Consider the following 16,648-nt stretch of genomic DNA (forward strand, 5'->3'; position numbering starts at 1 on the left):
TCTCTTTTTTTTATGGCTGACTGATATTCCATTGTGTCTGTGTCCATTGGATACTTAGCTATTGTCTTAGCTATTATAAATAGTGCTGCAATGAACATGGGGGCATAGATTTCTTTTTGAATTAGTGTTTTTGTTTCTTTTGGATAAATACCCAGAAATGGAATTGCAGATCATATGGTAGTTCTATTTTTAATTTTTTGAGGAACGTTCATACTGTTTTTCTATAGCGACTGCACGAATTTACAGTCCCACCAACAGTACATAAGTGTTTCTTTTTCTCCGTGTCCTCACCAACATTTATTTCTTATCTTTTTGATAATAGGCATCCTAACAGCTGTGAGGTGATAGCTCATTGTGGTTTTGATTTGCATTTCCCTGATGATTGCTGATGTTGAGCATCTTTTTGTGTACCTGTTGGCCATCCATAATAATGATCGAGTTTCATTCTTTTGCATGTGGCTGTACAATTTTCCCAGCACCATCTATTGAAGACTGTCCCTTCCCCATTGTATATTTTTTACTTTTTTGTCATAAATTAATTAATCATTTAGGGATGGGTTTATTTCTGGACTCTCTGTTATGTTCCATTGATACATGTGTCTGTCTGTTTTTATGTAAGTACCATACTGATTTGATTACTAGATCTAATATAGTTTGAAATCAGGAAGTGTGATGCCTCCAGCCTTGCTCTTCTTTCTCAAGATTGCTTTGACTATATAGGGTCTTTTGTATTTCTTTTGATGGTTAGTTGGTTGGGGTTCTTTTTTACGATTTTTACCCTCCCCTCTTCCTGCCCAGACTCTTTTTGTGGTTCTGTATAAATTTTAAGGTTGTTTGTTCTATTTCTGTGAAAATGTACCTTTTGTAGTGTTTTTATTTTAATTTATTTTAAGTTTACTTATTTATTTTGAGAGAGAGAGAAAGCAGGAGAGGGGCAGAGAAAGAGAGGGAGAGAGAGAATCTCAAGCAGGCTCTACACCATCAGCATGGAGCACATGCGGGGCTTGAACTCACAAACTGTAATATCATGACCTGAGCCGAAGTTGGACACTTAACCTACTGAGCCACCCAGATGCCTCTGTTCTTATTTTAATAAGTAAACCTACCTTCTATCTCAGTAGAAAAGATTTCATTTTCAAGAAGGTAATTTATTAAAATTCAGTTGAGTAAATCCACTTTGATTTAGTTTATTTACTTTAATATTTTGGGAATATTGTCAGTCTAATAATGTCTTTCCTAAAAAAAAAGTTTTACTTAGTAAATTCCTGTGCTTGCTTAAATGAATTTATCTAATTATGAACAAATAAAATCCACAGATAAGTTACTTCCTCAGTTTTAAACTTCAAGAAGAAAACCTCACTTATCTTACAGATATAGGAGTTTCATCTAGTAAACAAATATTTTATTGGTTAAAATGATTAATATCATCAGTGTGATGAAAACTATTCAAGCCAAATATAAACCTGTTAATTCTGTGTGAACCAGTAAGATTAAAACTTGTCAGTTAACTAATAATTATTATAACAGTAGCAATTATTACCTTTGTGTTTTTTCAATATACTGCTAAACAGAAATTCAAGATATAAGCCTTAACCATCTAACTAGGAAATAAAATTAATACACAAAAAATGTAAATACAAAGAAGTAAAATTACACTTATTCATTATTGGTACAGACTATATGGGTTGTATTGACTCAGAAAGGAGACTGAGCAATAAAGCCAAAAGAAAGATGTTATAGTGAATTTTTCTTGAATTTAATATTTAAGCCTGAAAAGGGTCAAAAAAAGAAATGAGTGTCAATTTTGGGTAAGAAGAGGCCTTAGAATTAATTCATTCCAACTTTCTTACTTTAGAATTGTCAAAAACAAGATTCAAACGCTTACTTAAAAAATATTTATTTCAGGGGTGCCTGGGTGGCTTAGTCAGTTGAGCATCCAACTCTGATCTCGGCTCAGGTCATGATCTCACAGTTCATGAGTTCAAGACCCACGTGGAGGTTTGTGCTGACAGCACGGAGCCTGTTTGGGATTCTGTCTCACTCTCTCTGCTCCTCCCCTGTTTACACATGCTCTTTCTCTAAAATAAATAAATAAACAAACAAACTTAAAAAATATATTTATTTCAAAATAATCCAGTGAGTGACAAATAGTGGAGTTATAAATGAAATGGTGATGGGTATATGTGGGGTGGTCATTGTTATTACTTCCACTTGTGTATATATTTACAATTTTTCCGTGATTAAAAGTATAAAAAACAGAAAGACAGAAAAATAAAAACTAATTTTCAATCAAGATCAGAGATACTAAGTAATTTTCCTAAGATACATTGATATCCTTGCTAAGCCTTGAATTCTAGGAAGGATTTAAAGCAAGAAGAGCAATCTAGTCATATGAGTGAAGAGGACTATATGAGCAAAGGCATCAGGTACCATATAATCTTTAATTGTTGTGACAGAAAAAGCCACACTGTTAATTTGTGCAAGAGAGAAAAGAAATAAATCATGAAAAGATATCCCTGCATTGATAATAACCATCTGGATTGTCTTCATGTAGTAGGTGGCCTGTTCCTGTCTTAGCAATGAACACTGCTTGGAAAAGTGAAAAACGTGGAGACTTCTTATCTTACAGGACTGTAGTACTGCCTTTAGATTCATAAAATGCTACTTGGTTGCTCTTTCTGGAGACATTTATTTTAAGGCTTTATATATTCTAGATATACATAGTGTACAAGTGTCTTCCTCATTGTGAATTTATACAATTTCCCCAAAACTGAAATCTTTAAAATTAGTCCCCCCCTTCCTGTGACTCAATTTCTTTGTCAACTCATTTTGTTCTTTATGAAATCTATTAAACCATTCTTAGGAATACTTACTGGCAAGAATTTATTTGAGGAAAGACATTGGCTAATCTTTACTCTTCATACTATATGAAAATGAACTTAAATTAGAGGATGCACTATATCTGCAATGCATGATAAATACAAGATGGATAGAGAATCTGTTCAGCGGTGTCAGCTACAAAAGCAAACATGATAAATGTTAATGCAGTTTTGAGCCCTGGGATAAGCTATTCAGTGCACAAGCATAGCTGAATCTCTTTGCTATGTTGTTATTCATGGCAGCCAAATAAATGTCAATAATAAAAGAGAATTAAAGATTTTCATTTCCCAGAGGCAATCCTCTAATACGGCTTGATCTTTCATTTCATTTGTAATTCGTTCTCATGTCAGGATGCAATCATTCGCCAGGCTCTGGGTGTCATGTTAAGTCATTTAATAATGATTAAGAACATAAAAATGCTTGGCCTGTGGGGCAATTCACAGAAGAGATGCCAATTTGTTATTGTTTTTCCTCCTTTGCTTTTGAATATGGATCAGCTTTTTCCCACCTCCTAGCATTAAAATACTAATGGAGAATGGGGAGGGAAAGTATCCCTTAATTTACCATAAGTGACATTCCAGAATGGCACAAGGCAGTGCTAACACACTTATTAAAACACTAATTAGGAATCATTGTTCCTTAAACCTCACAATGTGGAGTATTTTTAAATGATTACTGCTAAGTTTGTGTCATTTAGCAATAATGTAACAAAGTCAGTTTTCTTGGTATTTAATTCTAGAGACGTTTCTCCTTTTGAGATATATATGGTGTCTATAAGCCACTTTCTGTTATTTTATACATGTAGTTCTTTGAATTCCTCTTTGCTAAATTGTCTGTGAATCTAAAGTCTTTAAACATCCTGTTTGGTCACCTCTATTTCAGTTGAGTCTCCATTTTGTATATCCATCTGCCGAGAAGTTTTGTCACATATCAACCATTGTATCATTGCTTGCAGGCTAACTGAGTTCCAACCATTTTTGGGGGAGTGCTGGGGTGGGGGTGGCAGGGAGCACTGGAAAGTAATAAGAGTAAGAAGCCAGGAATGACAGGCAGGAAAGAAAATATGATTCTATACACTTTGAACCTTTTAATAAATGTTGAATGAACCTGTTAGGTAGCACAAGAGTCAGGTCAAGGAAGTCATTCCTGTGTCTATAAACTGTAGAAAAACTAAGACTATAGATTTTTATTTCCTACTAGACAGCAATTACTAATGAGATCTTCATATATCAATACCTTATTATATTAACAATTGTAGTAAAAATGAATATTTTATATACATGCATATATACAGAATACATACACATATACAGACATATATGTCTTTACAGAAAGTTTATATTTCTCCAGGTTTCTGTACTACATATATCACTAAAAATTGGAAAAAGCAATAGGATTTTTATTCTAAATTGAAAATAATGCATTTCACACTTTTGCTCTTATGTGACACAATGAAATAGGTCCACTCCAGAATAAATTGTAGACTTTTCTGAATACTTTCAGAATTCTTTCTGTTCTGTTTGAATTTTGATTTTTGCCAAATGGAAGAAAATAGATTAGGTCAAAAGTTTCATGTGGAAGACAGGGGCTGCCATGTCAGAATCACCTGGTGGGCTTTTGATAAATATAGCCCTGCCTTCATAGAAGTATGTTCACTTCAACTTGATACATCCCTATGAAGAGTAGTAGAATATACATCCTTGAGAAGATGTATGAGAATGGGGTTTGTAGAGTGTGAGGGAAGTGGAGTATAGGGTTGTGTATTGTTGTAAAGATCCTTTAGGTAATACAGCAATGCTGTCTGTCCTTCATCTCTCACTTTGAAACCTTTGGATTAGGTGATTTGATAATGTTTCCCAAGTTTATGATTTTGTAGGATGATAGAAACAGAACCTTTTAGTAGCTAAACATCTAGTATTTGAATAAGTCAAGCCTTGGTGAATGCTTCTTTCTCTTGATAATTCACAAAGTGTCATGTACTCATCTACTATTACTAGCAATCTACATATTTTTTTTTTAATTTTTTTTTCAACGTTTATTTATTTTTGGGACAGAGAGAGACAGAGCATGAATGGGGGAGGGGCAGAGAGAGAGGGAGACACAGAATCGGAAACAGGCTCCAGGCTCTGAGCCATCAGCCCAGAGCCTGACGTGGGGCTCGAACTCACGGACCGCGAGATTGTGACCTGGTTGAAGTCGGACGCTTAACCGACTGCGCCACCCAGGCGCCCCATACATATATTATTTTAAAGAGCCAAATTCATTTGATTAGTTTATAATTTAAGGTAGTCTCATCATAGTGCCCTTTGTCATTTCCTTATAAGTACGTGAGGTTACTGAAGCTGCTTGTCTTCATGTTCCTGAGACCTTAAAGAAGCTTGTCACCCCATTTGCTAGTTAAGTTTTCATGTTCTTTAAAAATACTCAGTGCTATACATTATAAGAAAAGGTCAATGTGCTTTACAATTCTTGTAGACATAAAGTACAGAAAGTGTGCAATAGAAAATGCAGACTCTAAAGAAAACAACTTTAGCAGCTGGAAGAATAATAATGTCAGCACATCATCACAACTCCTACTCCTACAAAATATTGTCATAAATCATTTTGGAAATGTTATCTATACTACAGCCAAACCAGTTTTAAATGATGATCTTGTTGGCATACATTGCTGATGTTGTGAATAGAACAAATTAAGTGGCATTCTTTCAGAGTGTCTATACATGATATTCATGAAAAAAAGTTCTTTATTTTTAAGAATATCCTTTTTTGAGCAATATATTACTTTTTGACAACATAAGATGCTCTAATTTCTTGTATTTTCCCTGGTTCCGTCCTGGAATCAACTACTTTTTCAAGTATCCCTCTTTCCTTTAATTAGCAAATGATATTTAGAAACCCAGATCTGGATGCAAGATATGCTCATTACTAATTGAGAATCATTGCTTTGGGACCCTTTTAGCAAACAGATTGCCAATATATGTATGTGTATTAACTCATGCATCCTTCTATATTTATTTCTACTCATCCTTCTATATTTATTTCTATATCTATTTATCTACCTAAATTACATGGTTTGAACCTGCTGGTAACTTTGATTCCAGTCTAACAACAGAATTCATTCTAGCCTTCACCCTTTCATTCCTTTTAACTTCCTCTGACATTGGAAGTTCTGGCTCTCATTATCCAAAATATATTTACTTATTGTTCCATCCTAAAGTACTTTCAAATTACCCATACCCTTGTGAGAAAAGAACATATTTACTTCCTAAAGTGTTTGTTTACAGTTCTTTTTATCTGTAGCCTTCTACAGTATAGTCAAAATACTGTTATCCAAAGTCACTTTGGGTTAGTTCTTTTATTCCATCTACTTCAATGTGGTTACATTACTTATTTGTAATACAGTTAGGTTTATTTCTAAAAGTTTGTATTCCATCTTGGTTTCCTTTCATATCTAGGCTGGTTTTTTTAATAAGTACAATTCATTCCTCATGGTGTCAAGGTTCTGTGTGCTTTGACAAATGCATACAATCATGCAACCACTTCTATGGTTATAATACAGAAGAGTTCCGTTTTTCACTTCTAGTTTTCTAAAGTGGTGTTACCAATTTATATGCCCACCACCAGTATATAGAATGGCTTTTATTTTTCTATATTTTCATCAGTATATTCTACTGTCCATTTTTTATTTTAGCCATTCTGGTGAGTATGCTCTAGTTTCTCATTGTGTTTTTTATTGGAATTTCCTTAATTTAGTGAGGTGGGGCACCTCTTCATTTGCTTATTAGTATTTAGATATCTTCTTTTGTAAAGTTGCTATTGGAGTCTTTCGCCCACATTAGATTGTCTTATTGATTTATAATTCCTTTTGCAGTCTGCATACAAGTCTTTTGTTAGATAAATGTATTGTAAATATATTCTCCCACTTTGTGACTTGCCTTTTCATTCTCTTCATGGTATCTTTTGATAAGTAAAGCTCTTAATTTTAATTTAGTCCAGTTAATAATGTTTTCCCCTTATGGGTAGTATTTTTCTTATTCTTTTAAAGAAAATCTTTGTGTATCCCTAGCTCATTTTTATTTGTTACTCTTTATTTGTCACAGTCTGTCTAGAATTAGAATTAATTTTTATTAATATAATATAATATAATATAATATAATATAATATAATATAATTGCCTATATGAATAACCAGTTGGCCCACCATCATTTATTAAAAGAAACATCCTTTCCCTTACTGCAATAAATTAACACCTTTGTCACATTTCATATTACCTGATATCTGTGAGTCTTCTTCTAGACTATTCTATTCCATTGTTTTCTTTATCCTTGTAACCAGTTTACACTGTCTTGATTACTTATAATTAGTCTTTTTATTTCATAATGTCAGAATTCCAACTTTGTTCTTCAGGCCTGTCCTGGTGTTTCTTGACCCTTTGCATTTCCACACAAATTTTAGAATCAAATTATTAACCCCCTGAAATTTTTAATTCTTACTAGAATTTTTTTGAATTGAATTATATATTGGATCTAGAAATCAATTTGGAAAGAATTAACATATTTACAATATTGTGTTTTCTAATCCATAAGAGTATCTGTCTCTATTAATTTAGGTGGTCTTTAATTTTTCTCAAACTGTTAGTTTTTTCAGTGTAATGGTCTCACATATATAACTTTTATAAGATACCTAGATTTTATAAGATTCCTATTATTTGTTTTTTGTATTTTTTTAAGTAAGCTCTACACTCAACATGGGGCTTGAACTCACAACCCCAAGATCAAGAGTCACATGCTCTCCTGACTGAGCCAGCCTGGCACCCCTCTTATTATTTTTGATGCTATCCTTTTTTTTAATTAATTCTGAGCTGCGATCAAGTGTAAAAACACTCATAATTATAGAAGTCAGTAGTAAAACCTTTTCATCATTGCTGAGAACTGACTAGTCTTTCATACACACACATATCTACTTCCAATCTCATTCCTCCATCAATAAGTCCTCAGTTATCCACTGTCACTTTTTTTTTAATTTACTTTGAGAGAGACAGAGACTGTGTGAGTAGGGGAAGGACAGAGAGAGAGAGAGAGAGAGAGAGAGAGAGAATTCTAAGCAGGCTCTGCACTGTCAGCACAGAGCCCAATGCAGAGCTCAAACTGACAAAACTGTGAGATCATGACCTGAGCCAAAACCTAGAGTCAGAAGCTTAACCAACTGAGCCACCCAGGAGCCCCTCTACTGTCATCTTTATACACACAAATGCACACACACCCTCACAACTCCAGACACAAGCCCTTATTGTTTTAAATTACTTTTGCTCCTCAGAACTACAGAGATCAGGGGCACCTGGGTGGCTCAGTAGGTTAAGCATCCAACTTTTGATTTCAGCTCAGGTAGCACAGAGCCTGCTTGGGATTCTCCCTCTCCCTCTCTCTCTGCCCTTTCCCCTCTTGCGAGCACTCTTTCTCAAACATAAATAAACTTAAAAAAAGAGAGAGAGAAATACAGAGATCACGCATCAGAGACACTGGAAAGTCTTCTGATGCTTCGATTTATCTATTCTCATCATTGATCCATTTCGGTAAAGAGCAGATCTCGGAATGATGCTATCCATTTGTAAATGGCATCTTTTTAGATTTCAGTTTCTGTTTGTGTTTTACTGGTATATAAATTTTTTATAATGACATTGTTTTCATTTATTAATTGTAATAAGTCTGTTGATTCTTTTGGATTTTCTATGTATATGATGATATCATTTGTGAATAATGACAATTTCACTTCTTTCCCAATCTTGGTATTTATTTTATTAATTTTTTCTTACTGCACTATCAGCACAGTGAAGCACAAGGAATATGAGTACAGTTGAAATGGTTGTAGTGAGTACCTTTGTCTTATTCCAGTCTCCTGTGGGAAGGCTTCAGTATTTCATCAAAAAGGATGCAGTTTGTGGTAGTCTCTTTACAAATACTCTTTAACAGATTAAGGAAGTTTCCTTTCATTAATAGTTTGCAAAGAATTTTGTTTTTGATGATGGTAAGATATTTTTAGTCATGAAAGGATGTTGAATTTTATCAAATAACTTTTCTGCATCTCTTAAACATTACTGTATAATTTTTCTTCCCCTCCCGCCCCCCCTTTTTAATGTGTGAATCACAGCTTGATTTTGGAATGGTAAACCATCTTTGCATTCTTGGGATAATCCCAATATAGTCATGGTGTTCCTTTAATATATCATCAGATTTGATCTGATTATATTTTTCTTAGATTTTTGCAGTGTTGTTATGAAAGAGTTTGTTTCATATTTTCCTTTCTTGTAACATCATTGTTAGTTTAGGTATGAACATTATGATGACCTTATTAAGTGAATTAGGAAGTACCCTTTTTCTGTTCTGGGAGAGTTTTATAAGCTTGAGGTTGTTTTCATGTAAAAATTTAAACAAGCTCACCCATCAAAATATCAGGGAATATCAAGAGAATAGTTCGTTGGATGGTTTTTCATTACAGATTCTTTTAATTGAATAGGAATGTTCATTTTTTTCTTTTTCTTTCTATGTCAGGTTTTTAAAAAAAATTTTTTTTTAATGTTTTTATTTATTTTCGAGAGAGAGACAGGGCATAAGTGGGAGAGTGGCAGAGAGAGAGGGAGACACAGAATCTGAAACAGGCTCTGGGCTCTGAGTTGTCAGCACAGAGCCCCCATGCAGGGCTCAAACTTGTTCAACGCAAGATCATGATCTGAGCCAAAGTCAGACGCTTAACAGACTGAGCCACCCAGTCGTCCTATGTTAGTTTTGTAAAGTTGTATTTTTCTTGGAATTTGTCTCTTTCATCCAACATAAAATTATTTATAATATTCTCTCATCTTCTTAAATACTGGCAGATCTATAGTGATATTCCCTTTTTAATTCTTAATCTTGGAATTAAATTTATGCTCTTTCTCTTTTCCTTGATCACTCTCCCTAGAAGTTTATTTTAATTTTAATTTTCAAAGAAGTAAATGCCTAGATGATGTTAGATTATCAAGAGATTTATTGAAGGAAACACCTGTAAGGCAAGATAAGTTATGGGCCAGAGGAAGCAGGGAGACCTGTCAAATTGTGGTACAGGTCTGACCCCTGTGTTGCAGTGAAGGAAGGTTGGGCAGGAAGAGGCATAGATTACAATATGGTTAAGTTTTGACAAGGCCAGAGAGGAGTCCTCAAGCCAAAGTTGCCCCATAAGCAAAGTTGCCCAAAGGAGTCCCACGTATCTCCAGAATAGGTCTCCATACTGTTTCAGTTGTGCTCCTGGCGAATGTGGCCTCAGTATGAATGCAGTGGTGAATTTAAGAGCATAGCTCCACCTGACACATCTGAGAGGCAAATTTTCATGGCCATGACAAGGTTTATCAATTTAATAGTCTTTTAAAAAACCAACTCTAGGGGTGCATGGGTGGCTCAGTTGGTTAAACCTCCAATTTCGGCTCAGGTCATGATCTCATAGTTCATGGGTTCAAGCCCCGCGTTGAACTCTGTGCTGACAACTCAGAGCCTGGAGCCTTCTAAGGATTTTGTATCTCTCTCTGTCTCTGCCCTTCTGCTCATGCTGTCTGTCTCAAAAATAAGTAAAACAATAAAAAAAATTTGTTTAATATAAAATAACCAACTCTGCCTTTGTTGATTTTTTTCTACTGAATATTTGTTTTTTACTTTTTAAATTTTCAGATACTTATTTCTTTCTTCTATTTTCTCCATGTTTTATTTACAAATTTTGGTATGTCTTTTTTCATTATATTCAGTTCAAATTATTTCCCATTTCCTATTGTGATTTCTTCTTTAATCCATATGTAATTTAGGAAGTTTTGTTTAATTTTTAAATATCTAGAATATATTTGGAGATTTTCTAATTATCTTCTTGTTTCTGATTTTTGGTTTAATTCCATTGTGGTCAGACATGCAGAATGATTTTAGTTCTTCAAAATTTATTGAAATTTTGTCTTACTGCACATCATATGGTCAATTTTATCCATATTCTTTGTGCATTTGAAAGCAATGTATATGCTGACATTCTTTAATATAGTCTTTGTATATACAGTAAGGTCAAGTTTGGTAAGTTTGTGGTCCAGATCATTTATATTTTTATTTAGTTTTTGTCTGCTTGTTTTATCAGTTACTGAGAGACATTAATTAAAGTGTCCTGCTATGATTGAGATTTGTATCTATTATTAGTATAACTATACAGGCTTTATGTTGTTTTAGTGTTTGCATGGTTTTTCCATCCCTTTACTTTCAAACTTTCTATGTTCCTAAATATAAGATTTTTTTTGTAATCAAAATGCACTTTTTATTATCTTTTAAATTCATTCTGGCAACTTTTTAATTGGAATCTGTTGATATTTAATATAAGTTACTCATGTAATTGGATTCATATCTCACATATTACTCTTTTTTTTTTCTATTTGTCTCACAAGTTTATCTTCTTTTTTTTTCTTCTTTCCTGCTTCGTTTGGATTGATCAAGTATTTTTTATTCTCATTTCCTTTTTTATTTGCTTGGTAGTTGTATATCCTTTTGATGTTCGCCCTAAAAATTACAAAATGTATGCTTGACATATTGGAGTCAAATATAAACTATAAGGCTTGCCACTTCTCATACAATGGTAGGTCCTAGAACATTTCAATTCCATTTAAGACTTCCAACCTTTTGTATTATTGTTGTCAGTCACATTAATTATTAATGCCTTGTAGTGACAAAATACTGTTATCATTTTGTGCAATTAAATTTTACTTTTTCCATTGTTTTTCTTCTCTTCCTACATTTCCATGTTTTTATCTGAATAATTATGAATTATTTTATCATTTTTCTTTTGCCTACACAGCTTCTTTCAGTATTTCACTCTGTGCGAATTCTCTTAGTTTTTATTTGCAGATATTCTTTATTTTGCCTTTCAGTAAGTATAGAACTCTACATTGGAAATTACATTCTTTGAATCTTTAACAATGACCTATTATCTTTGGATTCTCTTATTTTGTCAAGAAGTCACTTGTTACTCTTATTCTTGCTTCTTTAGATATATTTCCATTTTCTCTGCTTTTTAGAATTTTTCTTTGAGTTTAACTTTTTACTTGGTTCTTGTTTTTTCTTGTATTTATCTTGCTAGGGTTTTTAGTACTTTTTGAATGTATGGTTGATGACTCTTATTAGTTTGGGAGATTTTCCAGCCATTATCTCTTTAGATACTGCATCCCTCTCCTTCCAGTTGGGACACCAGTTACACATATCTTAGGCCTTTTTTATTGTGTCTCATATGTCATTTATGATCTTTTTTGTATTTTTATCATTTTTCCTCCTCCAGTTTCAGCATATATATTTGTGGGGTTTTTTTGTTTTTTTGTTTTTTTTGTGTGTGGGGAGGGTTTTATTTTGTTTTGTTTTGTTTTTGGTGCAAAAAGGTGATTCTTATTAAAGCACGGGGACAGGACCCATGGACAGAAAGAGCGAGCTACACTGGGGTTGTGAAGAATGACTGGTTATATACTGTGGACTTGGGGGAGGTAAAATCAAAAGGGAGGTTGCTAAAGAGATTTTCATATGCTAAAGACTCACAGATTACTGGAGGCCTACCTATTGTCAAGCTTGGGTTGTTTTTCCCTCTAGCAAAGCATTAACATTAAGATGTAGGGAGTTCCTGGACTTCGGGCTATTGATGGGATTGCCTTTTTCTTGTAAACTGGTGTAGACTCTTATCAGTTTAACCATTTGTTTTTTGTACTTGGGTTTTTTTGGGTAGCTGGGAGGGTCCGAGGAATATTACACATATCCCACCTGGGAAGGAGGGGTGCTAGCTTGTACTTTGCCCTCAGCCTGCCTATGCTCCCTCATCATAATGCCCCTAAACAATTTTGACCCTTAAATCTTTAAGGTTGTTGAAGGTTAAAGATCTCATCTTCTGTAACATCTTCCTGCTGAGTAAGGACATAGAGACGTCCCTGCCTATATGGGTTAATATTGGTCAGTTTGGGAAGGCATAGGGGAGTTACAAAAGGTGGAGGCAGCTAAATCCAAGGTGGGCAACATATATGAACCTCCTTGAGTTCATTAGTATCATTAGTTGGTTTGAAGTTGTAGTGATGGAGTCTTGGTACCAGGCGGAGATACGAGGGAGAAAACAACAAAACATAATGAGAATAAAGAAACCCCAATAAAAGTCCTTTGGTATTTGACAGTAACCCTCCAGTCCAGGAGTTAAACCACTCACTAAAGGATGGAGAGGGATTGTTTAAAGCACCAATTCGAGTATTCATGTCAGTTAGAAATCCGGAAATATTGTTGTGGTAATCTGGAATGTATGCACAGCATTATTTTTATGAGAACACAGGTTCTGCCTTGTGCAGCAGTTGAAACATTTAATGCCATTTTATTTTGTAGAACTGTTCTATGCATTTGACTCTTTTTAGTATTTAGTAATGTAATGTTATTGACAGTCACTGAAGGTATTAACAGTATAACAGGTGGTGTATAGCTATCATATAGACTCTGTTCAGTAAGCAATCAAGTAATTAATAAGAGGTACTTTTATGGAAATAAGAAAAATATAGGTTAATGGTTAGAGCAAATTACAAACCCAGTGTCTGTCAGTGCTGCCAGTGAGAAGATTTTTAGATGTCAGGCTTGAAGCATCCTCAGATGGAATAGGAACAGGCAGCAGGAATCAGATGGATTTTTCTGGTTTATAATTTAAATGTCTGTGGTGATCCTTTTGAATGACCCATTTTAAGAAGGAATTGTCAGTATAAATTGAGGAAAGGAGAATGAAAAAGAAAGGTACAACCATCATGAGAGGAGTTTGAGGTCTTCCACAGGTTCACAGGAATAAGAAAGACACATTAGTTTGCTTCTTGGTTTCCCGCGAAGGAGGTATGGGTTTTACTTTAGATATAGAAGCCCATGAAGAGTGCCTCTATAACTTTACTGCTGTGGGAGTACATAATATGACTAGGGCCCTTGCATTTTGGATTAAATCCCCTGGTATATTAGACTTTAACTCCTTTAAATAAACCAGGTCTTTTGGGTTTATATGGGGTGGGTTTTTAGGAACTGTCAGTTCAAGTTTAGGAAGGATATGGTTTGAATATTTAGAGATTTATGAATTAACCCAGCCTTAATTGAATAATTTAATAAAGCACTATAGTCTTTATCTGTTGATAAGACTACAGTGAAAAAAGACTTTTCATATACAATTGTTGGGGGAATCCATCCCATTTTCCAGTTGTTTAAATAATCATGTCCATGGGGTCCTGTTATTATTGCCACAGAATAACAAGCAAGAAGATTGTCCATACCTATGCTATGGTGACAATTTTTCTAAAGTTTACCTCAAGTTCTTCAGTTTACACAAACAACAAACATTTAAAGACAATCAGAACTAGGATTTAGTATCCATAAAGGTATGTTACTGAAGCATAGTTTTTCTCTCTGGAATCACCTCTGTTTTTGAGTTAGCCAAATCAAGACTGGTTGATTTGTAAAACAACTACAATTTTTACCTTGGCCTAATTATTTACATAAGTACAGCAAGAACAGCTATTGGTCATATAGATCTTTTATAATTGCTTTGCTGGCACTTTTTGTAAGGAATCTCTAGATTGACTTTTAGTAGTCTCTGTAGGCCAGAAGCCAAGCCATGTCTGCAATACCTACAGATTTGGGAGAATTCCTCTTCTCCAGGTCCCCAAGATATCCTGAGGTTTCTTAAGAAGTGACATTCTTTACTCACCTGGTAAGGATGCTGGGAACTCTGTAAGCAAGGTATCAGGCCAACATTTCCAAAGGGCTTGATTGGCTCCATGTTTCATAAAGTCAACCTTAGTTCCTTAAAGTTGTATAGTCATATCTGAGTCTATGCATGTTGCTCTCAAATATAACATTCCAGTCAAAGTCTTGTTAAAATAACCAGTATTTCCAATGGTATCCTGTTACAAGGAGAATAGACTCTCATTGAACTTATGCAAGTAACTGTAATTGGCATGAAAGAAAGAACACTTGTTGAGAGTTTGTGAATTTCAGAGGGTTCAGGTAGAAAAGTTAAATGCTTTAGTTTGTTTACAGAGGAATACTTTATCCTATTATTGTATATCATGGGTATCTTAAGAGAATGTTTCCTTAATCTGGAAGGGCAAACATTAGAGATCCAGCAATACTTCAAAACAAAAGTCACAGAACTATAACTATCTTCTTCAGTTCATTTAGTCCCATGTTACTAATTCTTTTTCAATTTGAATGCAGCTTTTTAGTTCTGGAAATTTCTAGCCATTTTAGTATTAATCATAAAGATGTCAAATACCTATATTTGTCCTTAAAGCCCTTAAAGATGAAACATGTTTTGCTAAAGCATCAGAACAATTATAAATGATAGAACTCAAAAATGGACATGGTTAACAATGTGATATGAGTCATTGTGATGCAATTGACAAGGTAATCCAGTTATTTCTGTGACACAGAACACTTAAATACTTAGAATGTTAGGTGAAAACCTTATACCAGAACATATTAAAATTTTAGGAATTGCATGTAATCCCTAGAATAGTTTTGGCATTTACCCAAGCAGTACAGCCTAAGGTTTATCATTATTTGTTTGACAGGGCTTACAGAGTAACATAACATACCAAATAAGCAAGCCTTAATTGGTCAAAGACTTCATTACAATTTAAATCCTGGGAAGTTAAAACCTTAGAAAGTTATAAAGGACATCCTAAATAGGATTACAAATCTTATTTATTTAACCAAGGTGGCAATAGGAAATTCCAAAGGCAAATATGTAGGGTTATATAGTTGTTACCAAAACTTAGCTCCTTTGACATTGAGAAGTTTTAACCAAGAAACCAAAGACCAAATAAAAGCATAAACTTAAATATTTAAAACATAAAGCTTTGGTTTTCCTGGCAGACAAGAGAAAAAAACCTTTGCTTATTATTATTATTATTGTTGTTGTTGTTGTTGTTGTTGTTTTTATAACTTTTTTTAATGTTTATTTATTTTGAGAGAGAGACAGACAGAATCCAAAGCAGGCTCCAGGCTTTGAGCTGTCAGCACAGAGCCCAATGCAGGGCTCAAACCCATGAACTGTGAGACCATGACCTGAACCAAAGTTGGCCGCTTAACCAACTGAGCCACCCAGGCACCCCCTATTATTATTTTTTTAATCAAGAGCAGAATAATCCAAGAAAACTTTGTCTTTTGAACAGAAAGAAAAGCAGAATTTTAACCTCAAAGCAGTGTACTTTTATTTATTTTTTAATTTTTATTTTAATATGAAATTTATTGTCAAATTGGTTTCCATACAACAACCAGTGCTCATCCCAACAGGTGCCCTCCTCAATGCCCATCACCCACCCTTCTCTCCCTACCACCCCCCATCAACCCTCAGATTGTTCTCAGTCTTTAAGAGTCTCTTATGGTTTGGCTCCCTCCCTCTCTAACTTTTTTTTTTCCTTCCCCTCCCCCATGGTCTTCTGTTAAGTTTCTCAGGATCCACATAAGAGTGAAAACATATGGTATCTTTCTCTGTATGACTTATTTCACTTAGCGTAACACTCTGCAGTTCCATCCACATTGCTACAAAAGGCCATATTTCATTCTTTCTCATTGCCACTTGGTATTCCATTGTGTATATAAACCACAATTTCTTTATCCATTCATCAGTTGATGGACATTTCGGCTCGTTCCATAATTTGGCTATTGTTGAGAGTGCTGCTGTAAACATTGGGGTACAAGTGCCCCTATGCATCAGTACTCCTGTA

The 16,648-nt window shown here is 34.3% G+C and overlaps 1 protein-coding gene and 2 non-coding genes across 4 annotated transcripts in view; 1 reads left to right on the forward strand and 2 right to left on the reverse strand.

Moving 5' to 3' along the window:
• Positions 1-16,648, forward strand: part of ADK (adenosine kinase) — a 531,760-nt gene that overhangs the window by 429,663 nt on the left and 85,449 nt on the right. The window lies entirely within an intron of this gene.
• LOC124507365 (small nucleolar RNA U2-30) lies at positions 7,738-7,807 on the reverse strand. Its single transcript, XR_006961013.1, has one exon. It is a non-coding gene; the product is annotated as a small nucleolar RNA U2-30 (small nucleolar RNA).
• Positions 8,366-8,445, reverse strand: LOC124507366 (small nucleolar RNA U2-19). Its single transcript, XR_006961014.1, has one exon. It is a non-coding gene; the product is annotated as a small nucleolar RNA U2-19 (small nucleolar RNA).

Source organism: Lynx rufus, unplaced genomic scaffold, assembly GCF_022079265.1.
Source record: "Lynx rufus isolate CCGP_SWC_20201006 ecotype Redwood Valley unplaced genomic scaffold, mLynRuf1.p SCAF_11, whole genome shotgun sequence".
Lineage (NCBI taxonomy): Eukaryota > Metazoa > Chordata > Mammalia > Carnivora > Felidae > Lynx > Lynx rufus.